The sequence below is a fragment of the Coturnix japonica genome, unplaced genomic scaffold (genome assembly GCF_054131305.1).
Source record: "Coturnix japonica strain WE unplaced genomic scaffold, WE-NBRP24 Scf053, whole genome shotgun sequence".
NCBI classification, from domain to species: Eukaryota; Metazoa; Chordata; class Aves; order Galliformes; family Phasianidae; genus Coturnix; species Coturnix japonica.
In genome coordinates this window covers 1,333,759-1,356,223 of record NW_028188956.1, presented here as the reverse complement: position 1 = coordinate 1,356,223, position 22,465 = coordinate 1,333,759, and the positions used below count along the sequence as shown (strand labels likewise).

General features: G+C 39.7%; 1 protein-coding gene across 1 annotated transcript in view; it reads right to left on the bottom strand.

Annotated features, from left to right (window-relative positions):
* The window catches only part of LOC146752055 (receptor-type tyrosine-protein phosphatase T-like), a 99,363-nt gene that overhangs the window by 9,466 nt on the left and 67,432 nt on the right, over positions 1-22,465 (bottom strand). The gene's annotated exons all lie outside the window — the stretch shown is intronic.

Genomic DNA, 22,465 nt, shown 5'->3' with positions numbered 1-22,465 from the left:
TCATCTCAAGTTCCCTCTATAGTCAATGGAGAGAAATGGACAATTTCAGACAATGTTCAAGGTAACTTTCATATCCAAGACAGATGAAGTCTCCTTTCTTATGGCTGCAACTACTCTGTACAAAGATACTGAAAACTGCATCCACATCCCATTCAAAAACAAGGAATTCTCAACAGCCAGTAGTCAGGGCCAGCTTTAGCTCTATCTCATGCTTCTAACTCTGGGCGCTACTTAAGCTCATATATCATGTGTTATTAAATCTATTTCAGCTTTCTGCATGAACAAGCTGCTAATCTCCCACAGGGACTGCAAATGTAAATTCAACAAGCACAAAAAAGTAGAAAGGCAGTAGTAGTAGTAAACACATAAACCGTGAAACATGTAATTTCAGGTCAACTCAAGTTCAAGCAGCTTCATCAGTTGCTATGCTACTAGCTTATGATGATGGGAAAGGATGGAGACAACAAGATTTTATAGGTTCTTCTAGAGAGGCTATTTAGCAACTTTGGCTTTCTGGCACATCTCTGTCTGCAGAATGAAGGATTGTCTGTCTCTAAGCTGCTGAAATGGCAAGTGACTGGTGGTATTGACTTCTATGAGCAGCATGGAACAGTTTGTCCAGATTGATTAAGTAGTTTAATCCATAGCAACCTGCTAGGTTTGCAGGAAAAGCCTCAGGCAGGGTTTTTTCATTTCGTTTAAGGCAAATTGGGGAATTAAAACATCCCACTGCCCTTTACCATCAGCCACCTCTGAAAAGTATGTGAAAGATACTCATGCAAAGTGTAAAAAAGTCCAAGTGTGTCCTAATAGCACACCATGAAGCTCCATTTTGACATCCAGATCATAAAGGGATCTCTTTCCACCCTTAGCTTATATGCCAGACTCTTGTACATACTTCATACCAGCCAGAAAGAAAGAAATCTGCCTATTACACCAAGAAATACTCCCCAAACTGGTTATTTGTATTAGTACTTATGATTTCCAATGTGTGGTGTTGTTGTTTTTATTTCCATGAAGAACAAACTTTCTACTTCTGAATGTACCTAACAGAATACCTGAGAGTCGGTCCTATTAACCCCAAATACACTCCAACAAGATAAGGAATTCTTCAAAAAACCACTTTCACTGTCTAGTCCAAGTAATCTTAATGTAAGTTAAATGGGGCTTCAGACCAAGACCTTCTCCTTGCTGAAATGTTACAGTCCAAAAAGTGCCTGACAATATCCGTACAGCTCCAAAAGCCCCGTTATTTCAGAGATGATACAAACTGCACTCAATTTGTTTTCTATGTATCTGCTACTTACGTTAATCATGTGAATAAAACAAAGAATTTCTTGCAGAAGGGCTTGGTTTGTGGCATGGGGACCCATGAACACTGAAACCTATCATAGGTGTACAGCTCTAATAGAGCACTGCACTTGGGAAACTGCGCCTGTTGACACCGGGATTTTCAGGCCTGATAAATCCCCATTTTATTTAAAAAGTCTCACCCTGTATCATAAACTTCCCCCTGAAAAAGTATAAAAGAGGCATTTCAAAATCTCTTTTGTGTATGAAAGAATCTATTTTGTAGCCATTAAAGAAAAGAGATTGAAGGTCTAAGACAGCAATCTACAGTGGTGAACAATGAATGACATTTCTACCCAACTATTCTTAGAGCTACCAACTGAGTGAGCAGCCAATCGCAGAGAAATTACAGGGGATGAGAAGTAAGAGCTGGTAATTTCCTCAGCTGCAGCACAATGGAGAAAATGTCCCAAACACAGAGTGCAGCTCCCTAACCAAGAGGCCAGACCACATCAATAAATCTAATAGTCCAACTAAGCGAAGGCTGGTAGGATATTTCCTTTAGACTTGAAGACCAGCAGAAATCCAAGATCCCAAAAAAGGTGCTGCCATTTTACTGGTTTGGGTGTGCTTTGGCTTTTTGTCAAGCAGTCTCCCAGTATTCCCAAGGATGTCTGTAATTAGTTAATAAACTCTTTCAGTAAGTACATGTTCACTGCTTGTCCTGTTGTCACTGAGGGAGTTAGTTTGAAACAAGATCTCCTATAACCAGACAAACCTGGAAGCTTATTTGGTCATGGCTCCTGGAATACAGACTGTAACTGTAGAAGAGCTAAAGCAGGTTTTGATGTAGTGTACTGTATCTAGAAGTCAATGCAAAATTAGTATTAAGACAACTTGTGTCCTCCACAGACAAGATCTTGTACTTGAGCTTATGCAACAGAACCCTGTCCTTCTTGAGAAGATGCTATTTCTCATTCACGTCGCATCAAGTTTCACACACTTCCTGCATGACCTCAAATCAACTTCCTCCAAATAAAATCTCCATTATAAAAGTGTGTGTTCCAATGATATAAAATGATAGACTAAAATGATTTATGGAGGAACTAATGGATGGAATATTCACTTTGCTACAAATCTTACCTAAACAGAATCTGCAGGTGTCTGAGAACCATCTGCATATAAGACTCATCAGATTATTAGTAGTTTGTTCACTGAAGGACACTTTTCTGTCCAGAGTTTTCTGCTTAAAGTACATTATTACTCCATCTACCCATGCAAATTGAACCTGGGCAATCCTGAGTAGGTTCAGAATCTACCTGAATGTACTGATGTAATGAGCTGAGTGCTTCCCAAATAGTTTAGTTCCCTACAGACAAACATTCAGCGAAGTCTAAAAACAGAAGGGAAAATCTGTTAAGACATGCAAAGACAGCTTTGAAAACAAACAAAAACCCACAACAACCAAAAACTACAATCTCAAAAACACTTCAAAGGATTCAGGTCACAGCGACTCATCCTTTCAAGATGATGTGCTGTGGTACACAAGCTTTGATATACAATCTGTCAGCTTCTAATAGCAACACTCCCTAAGCATGGCCATCAAACAGGTCAAGAATCATCAAGAAAGAGCAGTTCACACATGCCTTCTGGCCGAAACAAGATCTGATTAAACACTACATTATTCCAAAGTGTGATTTGAGACCACTGCTGACAGAGAGGAGTGGATTACACATGTATACATGACTACACACCTGCACACGTTTGCACTGCCATACTATCTGTGTTATGGTGATAAGCACTGCACAGATGAAACTCTACACCAGGCTCATACCTGTACACACAGACAGGAGAACAGGAGCAGCACTGACTCCCAGCAGGAAGACTGGCTGGAACCTTTTTGCACCATCATCCTGTTACCAAGTACTTTGTAATCACAACAGCTAAATTGAGAGCTGCCAATTACCTTAATAGCTAATACGTAATTAGCAGCAGCCTGAACAATGTGTCATCCTGTGAATGTGAAGAATCAGCAACTAAAATGCAAAATGACCAACATACTATTCAGTATGAAAACGTGTTATGCCTAGCTTAGATGAAAATGATGACTGGAAAAAAATATGTTTTCCTCAGTAAGGGACGTTTATCACTTTGTACAAGGTCTGTACTTCTTAACTCAGTGGAGAAGTCATTAATTTAGATCCATTTGAGTCACTGATGGAAAAACAGGTTTGATTAAAAAAGCCACAGAATTTAGAAAGGTAGGCTGTGAACTCTCAAGCTGTCATTCACATTGAAGCAACACAGCAAAGGCCATATGTTGATTATTTCAGCCTTTGGTACGTACATAAAATTGAGTTAGGGTACATAAGGGGTTTCTTTTTGCCCATTACTTTGTACGTGTGGAACTCCTTCTGATGCAGATCAATGGAGAACTTTAAGCAGACAAGTCCTCCATAAGCTGTCATTTACATAATCATGAACATCTGTGCTAAAAAAGTCAGCAATTTTCTCATTATGTAATTATGAGGCACTGGGTCAAAATTCACTTTTATTACTGTCAGTAATACCTGCCATGTACCTGCTGAAACTCTCAGATTCTTAATGCCTCTCAACATGAAGCAGCATTGCACTATGCCACTGAAACACAGGTACTGTAACAAAGAGCAGCAACAGAAAACATTTAGAACTGTCCTGTTATTATATGAATGGATAAGACCTGATTATACTGAGTTAAAAGTTCAGTTTCCTACTTTCTATCTGCACAAGCAGAAACCTAGTGTCCAAACAAACTGCGGGTAATACCTGATGAGATCTCCCTCCAGTGCAATAGAAAACCCTCTATTTCTTAGACTAGTGTCTAATCACAAGTGAATTGCTGCAGATAATCATGCACCCTAGAGGAGCTAGAGTAAAACACTACAGGTCAAATCTTACCCAAAGTACTTGCACAGCAAAATCTACTGCTTTGTAAGCACCGGTTAGATTGCATTCCTCAGAGTTCTTTTCAAAGCATACCCCTAAAAACATCTCCTGGTTGAGAACAGGAAGATATGGATTATGGTATAATATTTGGCTTTAACGAATAGCATCTGATCCTCTCACTCGTTAAATATTCATCAGCATAACTCCTTGCAGAATTGGCTGATTATTTAAGAAACACAAAGATGACTTGGCTCTGTGCCTAATTCTTCCCTAGTTTACTCTGGTACAAATGCAAAATAAATGGAGTTACCACTGTGAGGTAAATAAGCCAAGTTCCTGCTCTTTTGTCCCCGAGTAATCTGAAATATTGATAAATTCTTACCCTTCATAGGCAAGCTGGTAAGAAGATAAGCACCAGAGGGAACTATTTTCTAGCAGTATCTGTGCTGTGCCTGCTCTGAACCCATTTGTTGCTTAGTAGGACCCTGGCACAGCTCCACAGCCCAACAAACATGATTAAAAATGATTTGATGAACTTAGTCTGTTGAACAGGTGGCTATAATGAGCCTGGAGAGATACGAAAACCACTGTCAGCTACGTAGAAAGAGTTGATGCTTTCTAGAAATGTTTCAACACCAACAGATCTATGAATGTGAGTACAGATAAATGTTGAGCACCCCGCTGGTTGTCAGAAACTGTGATGACCAAGTGTTGAAAGTGAGGTCAAGAGAAAAGAAGCCATTGCACAGCTTCCTTTACTTTTTGCTCCAGCATGAATTAATGAGTAAGTCCTGGGGTGCTGGGAAATAGGAGATTATAAGAGAGTTTGACAGGAAAGGGTGGAAAGGATGCTACTTGGAGACAGTGGTTGCAAGCAAGGCAGTGGAGTGAAGCCGGCCCCTGAGGGTCTGGCTCAGCTCCCCAGCAAGCACAGGGAGAAGCAGAGCCAGCAGCTTGGAGTCAAAATAAGCCATTGCCAACTGGATAAGAAGTGACTGGAGACAAAGGAAGTGGATGGGGAGCTACTCAAACCACTAGGCACGCACTGACAACATCCAGAACTGGCATCTCTGGGGCACTAAGATAAAATACGAGAGTCTAAAATAGAGTTGTCAGTAGATTTTTAGTTTTAAGATCACATAAAACCCCAATTCTAAGAAGTAGGCAATAATTTTATAAAAGGAAATAACTGTGGCAGTCAAATCTATCTGGAGTTTCTGAGAAGCTATGTTCATTTGTAGGTATTGGAAACCCTAGATAAAGTATTATAGTATATAACTTCCAGGAAAATTAGTTATAATTCAGAAAAAAAAGTAAACCAGGACTGATGGAACAGATACAGAACCAGACCCAGAACTGTAAGCAACCTTCTGGAATAAGCTCAATTACAAGTTGACTTGATTAATAAAAGTGAGAGAAGAAAAACGAACAGCGGAGATGAATCTGCCGCTTTCAGATTCAGCAAAATTTATTTCACAGGTTTTCCACAAGGAATTGGATATTTAATATGTTTTGTCCATGCCTTCAGCTCCTGCTGGTGATCTTGACAGCGGCATTTTAATTTATTTGGATAACTGTTATTGAAACTTATTCAAGTAAAACACAGAACGCAGTGAATCCATGCAATGATTTAGGACCATTATATATACATCTGTCACAAGCTGCCAGTGTGAATGCGATCTGCTGGGCAATCACTTCATTGGTAATAAAATTCGTGGCTGTATTTTCTTGGGATCTACCAATATTCACTGCATAAAAGCAGCAGGGCAGAAAAACTGAGATAAATTCATGTGGAAAGTGCAAGCATCAGATGAGAAGATAACAACAGTCTACTTCCTCTGATGGTGTTGGAAATGTATTATAACTGGGAATGTAACTCATCTCTGCACATGCATTAAAAAACTCCCGATGATGCACAGATGATAACCTGATACTATGAGGATTACAGGGAGGGACTAGCAGTCCACACATGCACTTCTTTCTTTTTATAGGGTTCTTAGGAGCTCGTTTGGAATTTACCGTGCATGTAAATGCCAAATGAATTTCAAGTACTGTGTTAGCTGCCAATCCATTACACAACCAACGCAATTTTCACTTACAACTCTTAACTGCCTGTGGTACCAATTCTGGATTCTAGTCCTCACAATTCATTGCTTAATATTTAGACAATCTTGTTATCTCATGGAAATCACAGTCCTGATATTTCATACCTTCTCCTAAACAAAGGTGTACTTACAACAGAACATTGCCCACTGTTTTATAAAGGGAACGAGCACACAGGAAGCTGTAAATAAGCTCTGCTCCATAGCAAAGGATTTCTACAGCTAAATGACTTTTACAGACAGTTATTAAATTTAACCACTACAGTTTAAGGTGCTTCTTTATAAGAGATTACCATAACATGGAAGAGCATGAGGGGAAAAAAGCAGCACTGCCTCTCCCATCTAATTAGCTGCCATGACAGCCTCGTATTCTGCCACACCAGTATGGAAAATTGCAACTCCTTCCCCAGGAAATCCAGCACTCTGCATTTTGAGAGCTGTAGGGGTAACTGGACAGATCTACCTCAGTACTTCCTAAAAGGAATTTGCAAAAACACAGAGAAGACCTGCAGCTCCTTGAAAGCATTCAGGTTATAAAAATAAAAACAGAAATCTTATATTAGCTAACACAAGGGAAAAATAATCTCAACAAGACAAGCCTTACCAGTGTATGGTATGCAAAAGCTTTCAGTAAGCTTTAATTTTATAAAGACAGCAGGCAACGTAACAGACCATGAAGAAAGCAGCACACGCGTTGTTCCCATGGCCCACCCCCACAGGTATGCACAAATCTGGGCCAGAATGCAGCGCATAGGTTAAGATCCACAATTAGCTAACTTGACCCATGTGGCCTTTTCAAGTATCTTTGAAGTGCTTTTTACTTGAATTGTGCCTTACAAATCCCTTCATTTATTTGATTCATTGAGTTCAATGCCTCCTTCACACTTCTGGTAACAGCAGTTATCTGGCTCTTCAATCAGTGTAATCCTTCGGGAGACCTCAGTTAACCACATGAAAGGAGGACAGGTATATGAAAGTGGAGAATTTGAAATTTCCATCTGATACAATTAATTACTCGGCTAGGTTAATTTACCACTGCCTTGCACCCAATTCCTTTCTTCAGAAATCATAGCACAGATTTATGATGATCCTAATGATTCATATTAACCATACTTCAAAGACACAACGATGAAAATCTACCTACCTATTACCTCTGCAGGACAATGAGCTCCTGCAATAGAGCTCAGGTAGAAGAGCAGCAGCACTACCAGCTCATTTGCCTCTGGGCAGCCTATCTTGTTTTCAAATCACTGGAATTAAGAAAGTAAGAAAGATGTCCTAATGTGATATCAGCTAAAAGGAATTACTTCATTCTTCATTGCTCAGTTGAAAGTGCCTGGACATTAAAATTAGTTGTTTGTATAAGAGATCTCTCACTGAAAGAAATTTATGTAGATAATAACAGCATATGCATCTCAGAAGCCGTTATGAAATAAATCTTAAGGCACTATTATCTTGTATGTAAACAAGAAAAAATGCCTAGCAGCTGCATGTGAGCAGGAATTAGTTGGCAGACCTGAGTTCCTTGTATTTCTTTCAGGATGTTGCTACAAATTATTAGTAGAACTACCCATAGAGTAATTTAACACAAAAGGTAAATGCAGTGACTCAACCAAGCACTTAAACAGACACCACAACTCTCCTATACAAAGCCTATTTCAAAGCAAACTTAACAAGTCATGTCAATAAAGGACTGAGAATCTTGATTAAGTGATGTTTGAACTCAACAGTTGAACACAATCACGGCTAGACAAGATACAGATGTATATGCTGATTAAAAAAAAGAAGCAGCAATACGGTTCATACTTGGAAAAATATCTTCTCATTACCTCCACTCTAAGATCATCTGTATTGCGGGATTTACAGGGTACACTGCTATTGCTTCATTTGTTGGAAGGAGCAGTGGCAAATGTGATCATGGATCATTTATGATTGCTCAAACGACAAGCCACTCAGGGAACAGTTAAGAAGAATTGCAAAGTGAATATGCAATACACTTACATTTACAGTCTCTTCTTTTTCCAACAACAGGACAGGATGGTGCACTAACACACAAAAATTCACTCTGTCAGACATAAATCTTTTGATGTGCTTTAGCTTAAAAATAAAATAAAAGTACATCAAGGAAGACCTGGTTTGTGCTATTCCTGCTTTCCTGGTCTTTATAGTTATTGGTTAATCCACATAAGCGCATCCACATTAAAACCAAATAGATCCAGCCTTAGTAAATAATTAATCCCACCTATATTAAACACCACTGAATTCCTTTTGTCATACCAAGCTAACAAAAACCACAGGGATTCACTCTTGGGGCTCTAAGAACTCTTCTTCCTCCTCTTCCCAAGGAAGTAGATGGTTCCTACCAACATAAAGCATTCAGGATTCAGTCATTGAAATATTCCCTGCTCAGTCACTTCACAGCTGGAGGCACGTACTTTATCACCCAAGTTAGATGTTTCTCATCCTATAATCACCACCTACACATCCATTATATGGTGATATTTGTTCATCTGACAAGACAACTTTCCAAACAAAAAAGACCTGGTGCAAACCTTGAGTGCACCCATACAGAACCACAGAGGTGCAAAGAACTGGGCTTCTTTCATTCGTTCAACACATGGAACTTGGGACTGCCAGGTATGCTCCAGGATTCATGCCTGCTATAGGCAGTTTTAAGGCCAGCTTGTTTAATGGGTTATCTTTTCCAGTTGTTTGCCAGAGCTCAGTACCTCTCATAATGCAGTGTGAAGGTTTAGGGGGTTGTTTACTTCCATTAATAAGCTGAACAATAAACTGAACACATATTCAATTGATGAACCAGTGAGGTACAAAAGTATGCATTTGATATTGCAGCAACGGTTCCTTCTTAGTCTTTAAATGTAATGACAGGTCCTGTTACTGCAGTTGTTGTCATCACATCATTCTTTAAGTAATGGTTTTCCCAACGGCTGGATTGAGAGATCAGAATGTTTAGCCTTTAATATACATCACCAAATCTGGTAAGTACAGTAAAGGCAAATCTGGCAATCACAGTAAAGGAGCAGCTGTCAAAAACTGCACTATGCCAGCAATGTGAAGGAAAGCGTTAAAATGGTTTTCCTTTTTCAAAAGCACAGAGGAGTCTCCCAAACTCATTACCTAAGACTATGCATTCTAAAATACCAGCCCTATTGACCTTTCTTGTTAAAAACACACACACAAAAAAATCCATGAAGTAAAAAGGTGACTTCCACACTGCAGAGGTGCCAAACAGAAAGCAAAGCTCCTAAGGAAGCTCTCAGAGTAAAGAAAACAGGGCTTATAATGAGGCAGCCTAAATCGCTTCTGAAGAACAGAGATGAGGAAGGAGGGATATAATTACCCATGATCTGTTATTTCCTTTAAAAGCCACATTACAATAAACACAGAGCTGACTGCATTTATGTTTCAGTCCATCTCATCAAGGAAGTAAGAAGCAAAGAAAGTTTAATACTTAGTAAGTATTAAATGAAAATTTCCAATGAATTGGAGTCATGCAGACCTATTTGCAATGGACTTGTTCTTACCCTGTCTGCAGCTCTTTGCCAATCAGCACGACACAGCCAGACAAAGTGACTGCAAACAACAGCGGTGTGGATAAGGGTAATTGGACAGGGAATTACTTTCTCATTTTTGCCTCTTTCGCTCCTATTTCTCCATAGTTTCATCCTCTCTCTGCCATGTGTGTGGACACGGACAAAAAAAAAATTGGTGTCCTATGGGGTTTATTATTGACAAAGAGTAGATGAAGTTAGGCAGATTACTACTTAATACACTGTATTTGAGTCTGTCATCCTTTCTGTCAGCACCAGGTACTAAGCATGGACGTCCAGCTATCAAGTGTGTACCCTGCCCCAGTACCAGTTAGTTGTTGGCACAGTATATATATATAACCATCCCTCCTATTTAGGCAATATGTCTGGAAAAAAGAAGGGGAGCCTTCTTCCAACTCAGTAAAGGAATCTATACTCCAAGGAAAGAAAGTCACAAACAACCACTTTGCTACGAAATCACAGGATGCTGTTTTCTTGTAACTAGAAGGATTGTGGTTGCCCCATATCTAGAAAAGCTAAGCAGACAAGAAAACACTGCAGTACTAAATGACACATTAAAGGCTTATTTCTCCATAGGCATCCATCTTCCTATTTCAATGACAGCTCACACACCTGTGCTCAGTGCCTCAGTCCCAATTACATCAGATGTTTGACTTCTCCTCTATTAATCAGATGAGATTAACCACAACACAGATAGTGTGGGCTGCTCTCCACAAGCGTCAGAAATAGGCACACACATCCTAGGGAGATAAGACTAATATTTCTTTAGAAGCACCAGAACCTGAAAGGAGGAGGTCTTGAATGCTGAGCAATTATCTTTATCTCAAAGTGGACATTGCTATGTCCTTCACTCTGCCTTACACCTCTGTAAAGGAGGAATTTCACTCGCTTGGAAATAACACACAGATACCCAAGTGATGAGCAGCGCATCCCAGGTCCCACAGTTCATCTGCACTATAAATATCTCTTTTTCTCTAATAATAGCAGAAGTTCTCACTGTCCAGTTGCACAACAGGTGGAAAAACTTACACTTTGCTGAATTTTAATATCTTATCTGCCCTTCAACTTCACTTGCTCCCAAACCTTCTCTAATCAAACTGAGTGCATGCAGACAGAAAAAAAATTCTTTTCAATTGAAACAGTGGCTACAGAAAGGGATTCCAACTGAAAAATTCACCCATCAAAACATTCTGCTTTCCTATGCATCTCTTTAAAGAGTCTTGCAAATGCCAATGGAAATGATGGGGCGTCTGATATTTTGACAGAAGCAAGAACGTCACTATGGTAAGAGCTGTCAGCAGGTATTTTATTTTCTCCCTGAAGAATCAGGCTACAGTTTAGTTTAGGCATTACTTTTTTTTTTTTTTAAAACTAAATATCTTTTATTCGTTATTTCCATTTCCAACGCAATCCCGAAAGATGGCATACTTTATTTCCCTGTGAACTAGATAGATTAGAGAGTAACAGTGACAGCTTGTGAATAAAAGCACTACAACCATGCAAGATTCAAGTCAGTGGCCAGCAGAGATGCACTAATTGCCTTGCCACTGGGATAACTGAGGGAAACTATTCTGTACACCAATGTTTTCCTTATTAATACACTCAGAAAAATAACTAACAATGCTTAGGTGTAACTATAAGTGAGCAAAATTATACAAAATATTATTATTTCATACACATTGATATAAATTGCATTTATAGGAAAAGATGGCTTTCTGGATGTATGTAAAAACTCATAAAACTCATTGGGCATGACGAGCAATACGTAGTCAGACAGGTGGGTGACATCAAGCACGCAGGGAGCAGAGTATGAGCAGCCATGTCCAATGGATGACTTTGGGGTCTTCCATCACACTAAACGAAGATGAGAAACCAGAGCCAATATGCCACCCAAACCTGGGAGTGGGCACAGGAAAACAGCCACAGGCTGTGAGGTAACTCAAACTCAGTGATGCTTATTTAGCTTACAGAGAGTAAGAACTAAACTCCTTTCCCAAGGAAGCGCTTACACATGGCCTTGGTACAGCAGAAGAGAGAGGTCAAAGGAGATTTACTAGCACGGACTCCTCAGAAGATATTTATTAATTGAGGAAGGGTTGAATCAGAAAGAGTAAATACAGGCTATTCCTTTATCGACAACAATACAATAGATGTTTGTGCTAATTGGTTTAATGGTACTTATTCAGAAATGCTTATTTAGTTATTAAAGAAACAAGAGGCACGTGAATAAGTATTGTTAGATGCCTTGAATACTGAAGAGAAGGCATTTTCTACGGCAGACGAATGAGAGAGTGAGTCAGATACTTATGTTCCCTTTCTAAAATAAAATTAGTAAGCTTTTAAAGGAACACACTGCTTCCAGATAACGGAAAAGGACGCATGATTATATCTGCAATTTACAACCAATGTAAAAGTGTTATTATTTTATTTCAGTGGGTACATGGCATTCCTTCCCATTTGTGTGGCCCACAATAGGGATCAACAAACACTTCCTTGGAGAGTGAAATAATTTCTGGAATGGGTTTCCCAGATCTTGCAAGGACATTCACAGCCCTAAAAGTTCTATCTCAAGTCCCTAAAAGTCCTATCTGAAACAAGTGGCAGCAGTATTTCCTGTAGGCTTTTTTTTCTCTCCTAAAAAGTCACAAAGAAAAAGCTGTTCTCAGTGATTTTTTTCTTTTCTACCATACAGCACCAAAATAAATCTTGTTACAACATTCCAGCTGATATAGAATAAGAACTGATATAGAATAAGAACTTTAACCTGCTTGAAACCAACACTCCCTAAGGCTGCATTTAAAGAACAGGAAAGACATTCTGTTGACTAATTATATTTGAAATTGTTTATTCAGTTGGAAAATAAAACACTAATTGCCTATAACTGATGTGAACAGAGATATCCCAGGCACTATGCTAATGGTCTGCTTGCCTTTCACTTGGAAAGACTTGGAAAATTCAAACCTTCCTACCCAGCAGGATTAGCCTCTTGATGGATGATACAACGACCTTGACTAACAGCAGTATTAATCTAGAAAGTATCATGTTTTGCCCTCCTGCTTCACAGAAACACGTGTGACAGAGATGATTTAAGTACGTTTCCTTCCAAGTTGTGTCTGGGAACAGGAGAAAAACTTCTTTTCCCTTGATACAGACCATAGCATGCCTATGCAAAGATCCAAACAGCATCATTGTTTTCTAAGGGCATTAGCAACAGGTTAAAGGTGTGTTTTCCTGATTAGGAGGCAAGGACAGGACTGAAGGAGTGAAATAAGAAAAATGAGGTGATGGAGGACAGATAGAGGAGGACAATAAGTAACTCAGAATGCTGTGGTCGTAGCAGACATTCAGAAGAATAAGAAAGTATGGATTTAAGTGCATATAAAGCCCCACAGAGCTAAGGACAACCACCACAACTACAGACTGTGGGCACTGACTAGCAATGCTGCTCAAATCTGCTGAAGTATGTTCCATCTCAAAACAATTGTCAGTGCAAAATGAATTGTATATAACTGAATGAAAAGTGAATTTTCTCACTCTAACAGGATACTGATCATTAATAAGAGCAGAGGAGGGGATGCAGGGGCAAGCAGGTGCCAATCAGTGTATTTAAACAAAAAACGTACACCTGCTACACTAATTCAACTTTCTGTTGTGTAGATCTGAACAAAACATCTATTATAAACTGCAGATGGATCCAAACATGCATTCCTACAAAAATCCATTTGCTTTTTCTTCTTGGATACGTATTTCATGCAATATTAACCACACCCCATCCTTCACAATTTTATTACACTATTTAAGTTGGCATTTGTTAATTTTCTTGAAAATTGAACCCAGTGGGGTTTTATTGAATACTCCCTTTTTTCCACCCCACCTCATCCCCCCCCCCTCCTCCCCCCCCTAAAAAAAAGGATGGTTCCAAACAGGAATATATTCATGCATATAATGAAAAGAGGGCTGCAGATCCCAGCAAGATATGTGACAACTCATTTAACATATAAATTGTTTGAGGTGCTATTTCAGCTAAGTGATCTTAATGCACTGCCACATTTTATGCCATTAGCCTCAGGGCCCCAAGCACAATCATTTAGTTAGATATCATCTTAAAGTCCCCTGGGTTCATTTTTGCATGCATGTTAACAAATATAGGCTTAGATTTGCAATATGGTAAATGCTTACTTTTGCACGTGTGACACAATGTGGAGTGAGATCTGTACTTGTGCTTGTACTCCAGTATGATGGCATCCACTGTCCTAACTACAGAGATTATTTTAAGCCTGCTGTGCCTAAAGCTACAGCCGCTTTCGAAATGATATGCACATTAACTTGTACAAGTATAGCTATCCTGAGGATGAATTCCAGTCATCTAATGAAATGGCCTTGGAGAACAAGTGCCTCAGTCTCTTACACAGTTCACCCTGAAAGGCAGATGCCTTTGAAGCCATTGAGAGAAAGATCTGCTCAAGTTCAGATAACTCAGCTTTGGCAGACTGGATGCCATCCATTGTCAGCCAACCATCACATTCCTGTTTGAAAGCTTCCTAGAATTATAAATACCACCAGATCCACTGCCTTTGAGTTTGGCGAAAGCTTGTCTCCTGTCTCCATCTATTTACAAGAGTAAATACCCAAACTGATTCACTGCTGTGTACGTAGAACACGTTTTTCCCTTCAAGCATCAAAAGGCACAGGAAATGTGGTGCACGTCTGGTGACATGAATCAATTTGGAAGCAGTATTAGTAAACAGAGCTGCCACCCAGACCAGACATATATAAAGCATCAGAAAACATAAAATTAAAAAGAACACAAAAAAACAGCAGTGTAGGTCTCCAGATATTACATCTTTTTCAAATAACCACTATGTAATATTCAAGAGAAAACAACTGAAGAGAGTCACTGGTGAATCCCAGAATTGCCCACATAGTCAAGACTTGACAGATATATATGACTAAGACATCTCTATCCTAAAAATGAACTTTTAAGATGATTAAATCATGACAGATTCTGCAACAGCAGATGGGACAATAAGAACACATGGAACAATCAATAGTTATGTTTTAAGTTAGATTCTCTCACGCTTTCTACTAATCTGTTATTTGGGTTTTGTTTATTTTTTTCTACACATTTTGATGTAGAACACTATCAAATCATAGTTTGATCAGAAAAGTTGACTCATTTGTCCCCAAAGATATAAACACCTCACACATCCAACTACTAACTGAACTCTCCTCTCAATTTGTGATGTAACTGTCTGGACTCTTGGCTTGTTGGACACAAATGGCAAGAGAAAGAACGTATAGAAGACCGTAACCTTACAAATGTCACTCTGAACTCTTGGGCTTAGTGCCCAAGGAATTTCAGTTTAATGGAGGAGCCAAAATGAAAGAACATTTTGTGTACAACACTCTCACTACTTGTTTTGAAATACACTGGCTTTTCTCTTTTGCTTTTCTCACAAACATATCTAAAGCAAGGGGAATCAATAGTGCAGTCCCACGCAAGGAACTGAACTGTTGTAATTATACATAAACCTCTCCTATTCTGGAGTAACCCTAGCAACTCAAGTGTCTTACTTGTCAATTATCAGTAATTTGCTCTATTCCGTTCCACCAGAATTACCTACTGCTCCTTTCTTTGTTCAGACTGGAAACAGGATAAATATACCTTGCAGCAACCAGAGGGACATTTGTCTGATCTTACTGACAGAAGTTTGACTGATGTAAGGGAAATTATCACCTTGTCTGCAGCAAAACATTTTGATGTGGACAGACAAGTCAATGAGTGGATAACATTATGGCCTGTCATTTGAGTTGCTCCTCTTGAGAGCAGCTAACAGGAAAGAGAAGCAGCAGGTGCATATAAAAGCATAAGAACTGACACAGAGATGTGCAGTGGATTCACTAAGGATAGACACCTTACTTTTTTACTTATAAACAGATCGTACAGCATACAGCCGTAAATGCAGTAAATACGGAAGGCTGCTGATTTAGTGTACACAAACCACTTGAAATAATTGTCTCCCAGAACACATCACCAACTGTACAGTTTTAAACTTCAGAATTACTTTTTCATGCTCTTATGCTGTTCTCAGCTGATGCTTTTTGTGTCTTCCTGTAGTTCTTGGGAGCATCACTGTGGAAGCCCTTACCCAGGGGTAAGCAGTAATTCCATTGCCCAAGTGCTTGCCTCTACCAATGCTTAAGGTTCCTTGCTGAGACTTGAGAGAAGTTCATCCATAACACACACAAGGAAGCAGAAGTAAGTGATTTGGCAAGGCTCAACAAGTAGACAAAGGTATGTGGAAGACTAAGTAGTAGAGTGATGGCAAAAGAAAATGCAAGAGGAAACACAAAAGTGCTTATATTGAGAATTCCAGCCTCAAAACCATGGAAAATACTGAGAAATACTGAGTTTGGAACAAAGGACTGAATAATACCATAATGCCAAGTAAGAGGGAATAAGATCTTCTCAGCACTGCTCACAGGGGCCAGTCAGAAACTTAGAAACAGCAGAAACAAAAGAGAGAATTAAAGAAATAAGCAATTCAACCCTTTTCCATTTTAATTTGTGTCTGTATCCTGCTGAGGGAACAAGCAGTTTGTAAGTTGTAGTCTGCCATGTGATTCAGTATTAGCTGCAGGCTCATAAATAGGACAGTAAAGCACACGCAAAGACTGATTTATAGGATCCAAAGAGAGAGAGCCTAAGTCGTGCAGCTATTTGCATCCTCCTCACATACAAACGTGCACTGATAGAAAGTTTCCTGCCGAGAAAGAGAAGTGAGAGATGCTCGGGAGGGAAATCTCACCTGTAGAGAGATAGGTCTAGTCTGTACAAAGCCAAGAAACTTCATATTATGTTGATGTTTGTTTTTTTTTTCTGCCCTCAAATCCATAGGCTAAGGATTACAATAGAGGCAGGGCTTGCTGCAATCACACTACTTAACTGCTGCTCAGCAGGTTTCTGCCCCTACATCTGAAGGCATCTCTCAAAGTCACAGCAGGGCAGAAGTAACAGGAAGGATGTGAAGTGAGCAAAGCATCCCAGCACCAGTAAAGGAGGGCAACAAGTGGTGATATTTATCATGGCAGAAGATTAACACATCAGATCAAAGCTGAAAAGCATCACAACAGGTTTTGGGGTTTGTTGGTGATCATCTGGGATCTGCATTTCCTCACCTGACAGCTACCATGGATGCTGGGAAATCATTGGCTCAGATAAATTCCTCAGTGGAGCAGGGGGGAAGAAGTGGGACTGCAAAATCTAAATGCAAAACTGCAACTTCGGATATTTTCCTACCTCCAATAATCTCGAAGCTGAGTGGGAGCTGACTGCAGAGTGAGCATTCCTTCCCTAACGCTGAAAAATGCTCTTTAATCTTTTCATTTGGATAGGGCGAATGTTAACGTAACCAACACCCAGCTTCTCCCTGGAGTTCAGTTCTGCCGGCTTTGAATGCAAAGCAGTTCAGCTCCATCATTCAGAGGCAAATACTGTGTGAACTTTAAAAGCCCTGTTTCCCTCAATATCTAACAGAAGCTGGCTGAAGGGCCTCCATTCAGCACACCTGACTTCATTCAGTTGTCCAGTAGCAAATGTAATACTTTTGCAGCAAGCCTATTAGCTGCAGTAACTACTGCATTCCTGAAAGAGCTCAGTAACTCTGCTTCCTTACACTCTGTGTGTCTAGCACCACAAACTTCCTACAATCTCCAGTCATCATGATCTGAGGCACCTGCATCCCAATAGAATGAGTTTACTCCCTTCATTTGAAATTCAACCATTTCTCACATATAAATGGAATCCGTGCTGTTTTGCCAGTTTACTCTGACAGGTTCTCTTATTAATAATGACCATCGCACACTGAGAAATCTAATGAATCTTTGCCCACATTTCATATTAAGTATAGCACTACAATTTTGGGCTTTTTTTCCCCCCTCCTGCAACAGAAAAGATATTTTGATGTAGAAAGGATATCCTTCCTGCGGAGATAACAGCTCATATCCACCAATTATATCTAACAAGTGTCAAAGGTCTCCTAATCATACCAGACTCCTCACCAATATCCAGTACAATGACAGATGGTACTTCAAGTGCCTTCTCTTGAATTAAAAGCACTTAACAGGATTGTAACCACAGCATGGGCAAATTAAGAATAGTTCTAGGTTCCATTTGCCAAGAGGTTTGAAAGTTCATTAATAACTTCCCTACAATTAAAGAGGCAGAAGAAAGATGAGTGGAAGAGAGACAGTTAACGACGCATGTGACTCAAACCTTCTGCTAAATTTCATAGTTGAGTCATAAGGTGGGTGGGGGGGCGTCATTTTGAATTGTAATATCATATGAGCATCACAAGCAATCAGCTGTTAGAAAACACCGTACCTTGGAAAGAAACAAAGAACAATGGAAAGTTCCAGATACATTTTGCATGGTGTACATCTGATCGTCTGAGTTGCCAAGCTATCCTAACTGCAAGAACGTTTCCAGCTAGCAAAGGCTTTTAAGATATCTCCTTAGCATTTGATGCTTTTTTTCCTTCCGATAGCAGCACTCCTGAATTAATTTCTTTGCAGCTGCCTTCAACTTTTCTGATGATTTTAAATGGGCACGGAGAGGGCTGTGTGTTCTGACTGCCAAATATCAACTACAGGCATAACCCAGCAGGATCAAACCCTACTAGAAACAGCAGCATAGATTGCAGAACAATTAACAAAGGGACAATTTTGTATTTTGACTATATTTTAGCCACCAAGCAAGAAAGCTAATGGGGACAATAAACAACACTGGCCAAGTAACTGCTACCCCTCCCATCCCTTTAAAAATAAACAAATGAGAATTGGTATTAGCAAGACTACAGACTGTCATATGAATACTACAGAACAACAGAAGCCTCCAGCAGTGAAAGTCCCTCAACATAAGTTAATACGCTGTACGCCCCAGCAGCAATAGATACTTGAAAATTGCATTACTGCTATCTTCCTCCACGATGTAAGGCAGCATGAAATATACGAAATTACCTTGTCTGTACTTTTCAAGCATGAGTGTAATCCTAGGCAGACTGAAACACATTCATTTGTTCTTGCAAGCTTCCTCCTTCCACCAGCTGAACTGTTTGTTGGGAGCTTTCTCTACAATAGGAAGCTAATAGGTAGATGTTTACTGGAACACTAACCAAAAAACAACATATTATTTCCACCAACTTTTGGACCACATCTTTTATCTGAAGACCAAAACCTTATGTAAATTGTTTTGGCAATTTTAACATACTAAGATTGAAATTGTTATGATTAAACAGCTCATTTATTTACTTCGATTCCCACTTTATCCTTTGTATTTGTCTGATGTGGGGAGACACTTCTCAGAACAGCAGGTAGAAGAATAAGGTTATATAGAAATATGCAGGTCTACATGAATAGCTGATGGAAAAGTCAAGGAATGCCAGGGCAGTCTAGTGAGATGACAAAGTCTATCACACAGCAATGCTTTTCCTTTCATTACTTTTGCTCTTTGGAGATTTCCTCTCCTCTGTTTGGTAGAGGCAGGTAAGAGGGTATAGGACAGGGCACAATTATTTCATACATTCAATACATTCATAACATTATCTTACTTAAAAGCAGCAAGAAGGCTTCTTCCCACAACAAATCTTGCAGTTACTCAGGTCAAGTTGAGAGGAAAGATTTAAAGAAACAAAACTAAAAACAAACAAGCCTTTTACTAAGTTAATCATTCCTAGCTATTTCTAGAGTCCTCTTCTAGAGAGAGAGAAGATGATAACCCTGGGAGAAGCCTCCTTGCTCCTACAAAGCTGTAACAGCTCTCTCTGCCTAAGACTGGTGAGGACTGCTTGCCCCATGGCTTTCAGCCAGCAGAACCACAGCTCACATGAGCCGTCTGCTCCCTGCACCATCACAACCGGTTCCTGAGATACATCAGGGAGGCTGCAGGTAACCACACTCAGAAAGCACAAGGATTTACTCAAGCTCCTTCACTTCAAAAAGATTGTTTTGTATTCTTTTTTTTTCTACTTGTTATTGCATTTTTATCTTGTATTCAGTTAAGAACTTTATACATCATGAGCATCACGCTTAGAAACATGCATATTAAGAACAATCCTAAGGAACTCAATCCCATGCCTACTTGTCTACCATGCTCAGTCAGGATTAAAACATAACTCCTTAATGCATCTCTAGGAGGAAAACAAACAAATCAAACACCACCAACCTCCACCCCCCCCTCCAACGCCCAGCCTTCCCCCCATCCCAATCTCCAATTTCTTTCCTATATGCACAATACTGATAGTTCCTGAAACTCAAGTCAGTGCTGTGACAGGAAAGTTGTATTCATTTCCCAAGTGCCTACAATGAAGATAAAGTTCATACAGCAATCTCTGCTTGCTTAGCTTAGAAATTGAAGAGCTATGGCAGAAAGAAAAGAAATTGGAGACCTGAACTGTCAACAATTAGCTTAGGAAATGTCCTTGTATCACAGCTGTAGCTTTGTATTCTTCCCGGAAACACCCATTCTAATTCACACATCCTTGGCTAACGTAAACACTGAAAACAAGGAATACAAACATGGCAACACGACTGCAAGTCCACATTGCACAGTGCAGCTCTGAAAAATGGATCCAGTCTATAATATCATGTATGTCTATCAATCAGCTCCCAAGAAAGGCTTCATTTCCAGTTCTATTTTGGAGGTTAAACAGAAGGAGAAGGAAATATTTTCTTTTGAAATAACACGTATCATTCTTTCTAACTGCCTATTTCTATGAAACAACGGCTTTGTCCTCAGCGCTCTCCCCTCCTCCAAAAGCTATTAAGGCAGAGTGAAAGGAGAGGAAGCAAAGCTCTCAGTGAGAGGGAATGAGTGTTCAAAATCTCATCTCCCCTTTTCTCAGCACACAGACATCCAATGATTAGATCTGAGTTAAAGCAATAGCTATTGGACAACACCAAACTAGATGATTAAAACAGAGTGAAGAGTTCGAGTAATTATTAGCCAGATTTGAACACCAGGGTTTGGAGCATTGCATTCCCTACATCACTGTGACTACAGAGGAATAAAGGAATGGCAGCAGCTTCTTCAGGCACCCCGCAACCACAAAGTCAGTTTCTCATGTTCACTAATTTCATAACCTTCACAAATGGTTCACATCCACACATACACTCTGTGGTAATCCAAAAGAGCAACATTAACACACACCCGATCAAATCTACACTTAACTTCTCCTGGTGCTGCACACATTAACTCTGCAGACAATCCAGTTGTGTAAAAAGGCAAAGAGAGAACATGAGAGTGTGAGAGCATGAAGCCTGAGGAAAGCCCTCCCCATCACAGCTTTCCTGATACCGCTGACAGTGCCAACGAGAGATGCTTCCCTGTTCATAAAGTGATAACGTGCAGGACCTTGATTAATGCATATTACTCAGGCAGATGAATTCAAATCTACTCAGCAACTTTCACAACCTGGATGAGCCCGATTAATAGCCGTGAGGCACGAAAATTCCTATCTGAATTTCTGCACACTATAAAAAAATATTTTAACAGTGAAATCTAAAAAGCATTTATTTTCGACCATAGATGAGTTTCTCACCTAAATGGCTCCAAGTGAGGGGCCAGGTTAGGATCTTCCAGCTACTCTCAGGCAAAAGAAGATGACTGCAACATTGCTACTATTCTTATCAGTACCCCCAGCCCAGGGATCTGAGTACTGTTATGGCAATAGTTGCTATATTATCTTGTGATGGCAAGGGTATTATGATACATTTAATGAGTACTTTTCATACCAGTATCCTAAGGTACAAAATTATACATGTACTGTGGATGAATATGAAGTGAAAGACTATGGAGTTTATGGTCACAGAATCAAAGAATGGGTTGGAAGGGACCTTTAAGATCACCTCCTTCCAACCCCCTGCTGTAGGCAGGGACACCTCCCTCTAAGCCCAGGTTGCTCAGCCCCATCCAGCCTGGCCCTGAATGACGGCAGGGAAGGGGCATCCACAGCCTCAATGGGCAACCTGTGCCAGTGTCTCACCAGCCTCGCAGTAAGGAATTTCTCCCTGATATCACATCTAAATCAGCTTTAAACTGGAAGAGGGCAATTTCTGCTCATCCTGTCACTACAGGCCCCCATAACAATGTCATCCTAAGGAAGTACATTGAAGTCAATTGTATTTTCAGTCCAGATGCAAGCTCTAATCTGCAGTACATGCATAATGCCATATAATATACTTTCATATCTACACTCCCACTTGTTTCACCCAAGCAGACCTATGGAGGGCCTGATGCAACATCTCTATGGCCAGATCCAGCCTGGATCAGATGTGCGAGACATATCTTTATTTCTTATTTTTTTTAGGCTTTGGAAAGTTCTTTTTCCTAATAGTTCTTCCTGAAGCTTAATAATTAATTGAAACTACTCTGGATACAACTCCAATGGTACATACTGAGACTGGTCAAAATGCAGGTAGAGGTTGTCTACTTCATAATTTTTAATAGTGAATTTGCAAGGTATATCTCTATATATTTAATACTGAAGCAACTTAACCACATACATAGGTATTTTGTCT